Here is a 7,989-nt window from a genome sequence, read left to right as displayed (position 1 = left end):
ATATCTTAATTTAATTTAATTAATTGAATTTAATTATGAAACATCTGATCTTAATAATAATTAGTTTTGGAAACTATCGATAACTATTCAAGATACTTAAAAGCATCAAAAGGATTAGTATTTTATGATATTGATCAAGTTCGGCATAGGTTCACAAAATATCCTGGGAAATGCCATGGGTTCTTTGGAAGACCAATTTTTTTTCCTTCATGAGTAATTTAAATATGTGCAAATCATTGATTGATTGATTTAAATAATTTAAGAGCGCATTGCGGACGGTCGTGTCTATATTTTGTAGCAATAGTGAGAAACTACCCAAACTATTATTTTTAGTACAATTATATTCCTATATTAACTAGCAATTGAGTAAAAATTGTCTAAAGATCTTTATTATGCAATAAAATGTTGTTAAAACAAACTGTAATAAAATTTAATAAATAAAAAACAGTTCTCATAATTCCATAGACCGTATGGTTTAGGTGAAATATTTATAAATTTTTAAAACTATAAATTACTAATAATTCTTCTAATATCCAGCTCTAAATATTACCAACACAATTATCTCACTATCATATTTTAATCTAGACAGACAGTTATAGTAAATTATTATATAGTATTATATTATATATAGTTTAAGACATGTTAAATGGTAGTTTATAGCCAAAATTACCCTTGTATCATTAAAAATTTCAAAATAAGTAATATGTTATAACTGAGAACTGATACCAATTTATTTTTTTATTTGTTTTTATATATCTAAAACATTGAATGTTATTAGCCAATTGCAAAATAAGGATAAAATAATTTGAAAATGTTGTTGTCTATAGTGTGTGTGGACTTTAAATTCCATTGTTTTTATATATTTTATATTATTTAACTACATCCAATATATTCAGGATTTCCATAGGGTAGTGTACTGGGTCCGATATTATAGCTACTATATATTCGAATCTACCGACCATAGAAACCATAGACAAAATGTGGCAACATCTGCAGACGACATGAAGATCCAATAACAACATCAAGATTTGCTGGTTCTTCAAAACACACCTCAATAAAATTAAAATGTGGCGTAATTTAATTTAATTAATTGAATTTAGTTATGTAACATCTGATATTAATAATAATTAGTGTTGGGAACTATCGACAGAAATCGACTGTTTAGTAATTGACTACTTTTTACTATCGACTATTTCGGTCGTGTACTTTTAGTTACTATTTTTGGTTCTACTAGTTTCATTTGACTGACTTTTAACGTTCTGGCTCTGTCATACTAGCGGCGACAAAAGGTACCCAATTTATGCTTACATTAAACTTGTAGATAACAATATATTGTATATTAGTATAGCAGCATTTTGGAACGATGTTTTTCAAGATTGTTAATGTAATATATACACCTGTGAATGATAAATACCACACCACAAGTGTGAATGATAAATAGCAAAATCCTTTTGACTGTTTTTATGACAATAATAGGTAATATTTTGATTACTCTCTCGATATTTGTTAAAAAATATTTCCGTTCAATAATAAATAAAGCATTTACTTTATTTAAAAAAGCTCTAATAATTAATGTGCGATCTTTTTTAATTATGTCATGAATTAGTATTTATGATTATTGTCCATTTTTAGTTTTTAGGTTTTGTTTTGTTTGTTTTTTTTGTTTTGTTAAAGCATGAAATAAGGTTGCTATATCACTGCAATGTGGAAGCAATGTAGATACTGGAAAGCTAACCCATCTAGACTAACTTGTATAAGTATTACTTTAGCTTAAGTAGTTCTTATTTATTCTAATTTAGGAAATATATATTGATACATCTATCCCATACTCGTAGAGATTCAAATACAAAACAGTAGAAATAAATTAACCTGTAAATTAAAATGGTACTAAGCATATTTAACGAGGGCGAAATCTGACCAATACGCCCAATTTTAATGATTTTCAATGTGCATTTTAATATATTATTCTTCTCTTTAACATATATTATTACATGCAACTAGACTAAACTTTTATAAATCCCAGAACTGATACTAACATATTCTTGACTGATATCTAGACCCTATTTTGCTTTGAAGCCAAAGAAGTACTTTCACACTTACCATTTTGCCAGTTGTTTTGATTCAAAATTACGTAGCTAGAAGTCCCATCCATCAATAGAATTATTCAAAGAAGTTATATTGAAATTTACATTGTTTCAATATAAAATCTAAGCATCTAGGTGGAGACGAATTTCCGAAAAATAAAAAAATTATGAACCTAGTAACTTATCCCACGCAAATTTTATCCAACAACCTTTAAGATCTTCTAACTCAGTAGTTTTTCATTTTGTAATCACCCGATGTTATTTATTTGAATTCATTACTGAATATGATTAACCATGATCTAGTAATTAATAATAAATGTTATAATAAATATTTATATGTACATAACTGGATCATTATGGCGAAACAATTTTACCATTTTTGCGCGAAGAAAAACGCGCTTAATAAACTGTGAAAGTGGCAACCTAGTTCCACTGTATCGGAGACAGAACCGAGATGGTATGCGTAACGGGTACTGCTTCACATCATCATTCCATGGAAGACGATCGAATAAAATCGCCGCATAATCAAGAAAATGTTCCGTGTGATTCGACCTGCGCTAAATAAAAGAACTTTTGCTTGATTTGGTCAAGGTAAAGCAAAAAGGCTGGAGATCTGGTAGTACCATTATCCACCCCGTGTTTATTTAAATAGAGAAAGGATATCTAGAGATTAAACGATAGTAAGACAACGGGTTTACGTAACTCTTTGGTTTTTTCCATCGGGACTGTCTCAAGGTGAATGGATGAAACAAAATATAGAACCCACATCAATTTTCTTGTTAGTACCACCATAAACAATATTGTCATCAGAAGAAGAATACTGCATATAAGTTACAGTATGAATACATTATGAAAATATATTCTCATGTCTTAACCATATCGTTTTGAAATTATAAACCGACCTGCGACTTTCTAATTTGTTTAATGTTCACATTTTTTGCATTATCCTTATTAAATTCGACTTTATAACCAATTTTAACAAACCCAATTAAGTCGAAATGTAAATACGAGAAAGTATCGTTCTTCTAATTTGAATATAAGTAGCCTAACCTAAGAGAAGTGTTTAAATTACAATTGGATTTTTGACAAGGCACTACTGAAATTGTCTCGATGTTTTCCAATTACCAGGCTCGCAACACACCAAATATTTTAATAAATATCGACCATTACGAAATATTGGTGAAAGCGCCTATTGTAATGGAAACTGGACAATTTAAATTCTATTATCGAGTATTTTATCGAGATATATATCAATAAAACACTTAATATCGAACGTACCTTTTCTCTATTGGGCAAAAATTCAAAAAAACTGTTACAAAATCGCCAAATTTATTCATTAAGTACAAATTTTCTTTTAAAAATATAGCAACACCGCCATCTATATAAGAAAAAGTAAACTAGAGATGGACCCATCGGTCCTAACACAGTCTCTGATGAAATAATGTTTATACATGTCACTGCTGAATTCTTTAATATATGCACCTCACTACACAACACTACACAAGATCAGATGGTTTGATTCATTTAAGTATGTGTCCTGCTCTGGTGGTATCCAAAACTTGTAATACTGCAATATTCTCATGAGAATGGAGACTTTCCTCATGCCTCCTTGCAATTCTCTTGCTTTCTTGACTGACAGTGGGTTTCTGAAGGTCTCGATGTAGGTAATCAGTCCTATAGTATTTGTGTATACCCACAATACCTCTCAGGACTTTGTTCTGAAAAATTTGTATTTTATTTATGCTACCCTTTTCAGAACATCCCCATGATTGAACTCAATTTCAATATTTGCTTATATAATAGCAATTTATTATATACTGATAATTGTGATTTTCTTCCAATTAGCCAGTACATATTTCTATATTTCAATTCCAGATCTTTTCTTTTCTTCTTTATATGTTCCTTCCAGCGAAGTTTTGCATCGAGATTCATTCCGAGATATTTAGCATTGTTGCTATATGGAATGATAGTATTATTTAATATTATGGGTGCTTGTACGGTCTGTTTATAGGTGAACTGCACATATACAGATGTACTTTCATTAGTTCTTATTTTCCAAGCTTGTGTCCAATTATTTATATTGTCACTTCCCTGTTGTAATGTTCGTGAGGCTTCTTCACAGCTATATGTCTTCGACAGCTATAATCGCAGTATCATCAGCAAATGTAGCCATCGTAATATTTTCCGTTTGTGGTATATCACAAGTGTGGAGTAGATAAAGCATTGGTCCAAGTACACTTCCTTCTGAAATAGTATAAATAAAAAACATTTTAACAAAAAAATTGGACGGACTTTAAACCGAAATAAATAAGGAACACACTCAATTAAAAATTAAAAAATAATCAAACTTAGATTTTTAGCACAAAACAATTTTTGAAATAAAACTTGTACATAATAATCGTTGTAATAACTAAATAAAAATAATCCAAAACCTTATTTAACCTATCTACTACATGTATTTTATATTCTACTATATACGCATAATTTAGCTTAATACCTACCCAAACCTATTTATCTACTTACAATATTATTTAAGTTTCGGTATAACTTACAAAATTATATTGTTATTTTTGTATTGTTTGGGTTCCTGATTTGGTTCCAATGAGACCACCTCGGAAGTGCACTATTTCGAATGAAAAAAGAATTTTGAAAATCGGCCTACAATTGACGGAGAAATCAGCGAACATACATTTAAAAAAATAATATATATATATACACACATATATATATATATATATATATATATATATATATATATATATATATATAACCTCCTCTTTGTTTGAAGTCGGTTAAAAATTGTCTAAAGCTGTCAGTTTTTTTTTAAATTTCGTTTCTATTTTGACTTAATATTAATAAATCTAAATCACAATAACAAATATTATTTATCATTAAATTAATACTGATATGATTATTCGTATCTTCATAAAGTTCAAATACATTTAAAAGTCAGGACCAATTCTGCACGCCAATTTTATAAAGCAAAACTAATAATTATTTCTTATGGTGTTATAAATTTAACTTATGTCAGATTAACGATATAGTAACAGGTAATATATTTTAATTGACCAGTATCTATATAATAGTTTTTGATAAACAATTATTAAAAACATATCGAACCCCAATAACTTCAAATATATTATCAATTTATAAATGCGATATATCGAAAAACTAGGTTACTTAGTAAGTGCATGAAGATGAAATTGTGACAAAAAGAAAGAGATTGACATTTGCACAATTTTCCTTAATGCTTTCGTTTCGAATAGTTTCCCACTCACTTCTTATAGTATTAGAAGAATCACATATCAAAAGAAACAAGATCTGGCGAATAAATTGAACGTCGAACCTAGTCACGTTTTAATTCTACATTTTTGCTATGAGTTTTGAAGGTTTCCTTTCACAAAATTTTATTATTGGTTTATTACTATTGTTACTAGTTTAAAGATGATGTACAATCAAAAATTCTGACTGATGAAATAAACTAATAAATACGACTATTAAAATTATAACTAATAAAATAAAATTTAGTAACACTTTTCAGTATTTCCACCATTTAGTATTCACTTCATAATTTAGTTTATACTTTACTACACTACTACTCTTGAGCCAGCGTCCTAGTTCAGTGTTATCCAAGAGTTACAGCACTTCAATGTTTACATTGGAGTTGAATTTTTCCTTAAAACAATTAGACCTAAGAAGGCCTTGGAGTAAGTAATTGTTCCTGTAATATCTGAATGTATCTGCAATACTTCTCAGGGTTTCTAATTCAGTGTTTCTACTAAAACCCACTTATACCCAGATGTTTGGAAGATGGCTCTTGGATAACACCAGAACAGGACACAAACTCAAAAGAATCAAACCACCTGATCTTGTGTAGTGTTGTCTAGTGAGGTATATATATTAAAGAATTCAGCGGTGACATGTATAAACATTATTTCACCAGATACTGAGATAGCTCCGATGGGTCTTCCAATATTTATACGTAGATTTAAGTTATTGTAAAGACAAATTGTAGCTTAGTCAAGTAGTAACAATGTAATAAATAAATTTAAAAAATGACTTTATTTTGAAATACTGTTGTTGATGACTTCTCACAGTAAATCCCCTTTACTGAATTTCATAGGTCCATAGGTTTTAGTATCAGCTTGTACAGCAGCAGCTTGTTATGTAGGGATAATTTGGACCTTCTTCCAAATAACCAGTACATTTTTTAAAATTTTAATTCCAATTCTTCTTTTCTTTTTTGTTTTGCATCAAGATTCATCCAGAGATTTAGAGAAACTATTATGTGACACTCCAAATTCATATTAGTGAACTATTAGCCATGTTTTAATTACACAAAATCAGGTAGACATTTCAATTGATTATAACAATGACTACAACGAAATTTGCTATTATTAAATACCATTTTTAGGTCACTAGTAAACCGATAAGAGTGAATGGTGGGACAGCATCAATTTATCTATAAAAACATCAGCCGATTTCAAGTGATCGCATAGGCTGGCAGGCTCTCAACTGAGCGAGCACATAGGTAGCGGCTCCGGGAAAGCCTGCTACCATTTCCGTCGTTATCCCGCGGTACAATTCACCTGGAACGGACCGTAACTATAACATTCCCACGCCGAACAAAAATGGCGCCGCCGGTCACTCTTACGAAATACGATTAATTGAAAACTAGAGCGGTTATTTTATTGACACAGACACGGTGGTGGTAGCTGAGGAGAAAAAATAACGGCCTGAGCCCGATCACCTTGGTCGGCGGCCATTGAAAGTATCACCTGGGTATTGTGTAGGAGATATTAAACCGTTGCCCGGTGAATGTGGAAAATAAATCACGTCGAACCATTTATATATAGCGCCGAATAAAAGTATAGTGTCGGAAAATGTATGTAACAGTCATTCTGATACTTTTAAAGCAAATATATCCTGTCAAAAACCCGTAAAACCAGGAATTAGACAGGAAATAAAATATTGTTTATTATATACTGAGCTATCGACGAGGCGTGACACACTGGACTGAATGTTAAATTGAAAAAACTTTTACCCCATACGCACCTTTAACTGCTGAAATCGTACCTCACAGACAGACATTTTATTGTCAAACAGGGTGACGAATACACTGACCTACACCCAATATATTCAGGCATTCCGCAAGGCAGTGTTCTTGGCCCATTGTTATACCAATTGTACACAGCTGACCTACCGACCTCAAGAAACACTACTCGTACTGTTAGTACACTTCGTACTGTTGCAACATATGCTGACGATACAACGGTTTTATCATCAAACGAGGATCCAATATCAGTCACAAGAAACATTCAACTTCATCTTAACAAAGTCGAATTGTAGTTGAAAACGTGGCGTGTCAAAGCAAATGAATCAAAATCTACCCATATGGCATTCAGACATTCCTTTGTAGAAGAACATGTCCCTCAGTAAAATTCATGAACTTCCGCAAGCAGGCAACGTTAAATATCTGGGAATACATTTCGATCGACGTTTGAAATGGAAAAAACATATAGTTACAAAACGCAAACAGCTTGGGCTTAAACTAAACCAAATGTATTAGTTGATAGGGCGTAAATCTAAATTATAATTAGATAACAAGGTTTTGCTGTATAAGTCAATACTTAGGTCCGTTTGGACCTATGGTATTGAACTACGGGGTACTACTAGCAAATCTAACATAGATATCCTCCAGAGGATTTCAGAAGTGTTGTGAATAATCGTCGATGCCCCATATTACTTGTCCAACAAACTGATTCAGCGCGATATCCTCATAGAACCCATAACGAATGTGATTATGAATGTTGGTGAGAAGTACTCTATTGTTCTAGTGTGTCTCAGTGCGAAAGACTATTAGTGCATCTCGATGCACTCACCAAACAGTTAAATGTGCGCGATG

Source organism: Rhynchophorus ferrugineus, unplaced genomic scaffold, assembly GCF_030347505.1.
Source record: "Rhynchophorus ferrugineus isolate W39M unplaced genomic scaffold, kcgeb_rfMv2 rfM11, whole genome shotgun sequence".
NCBI lineage: Eukaryota > Metazoa > Arthropoda > Insecta > Coleoptera > Curculionidae > Rhynchophorus > Rhynchophorus ferrugineus.
This window is presented reverse-complemented; position numbering follows the sequence as displayed.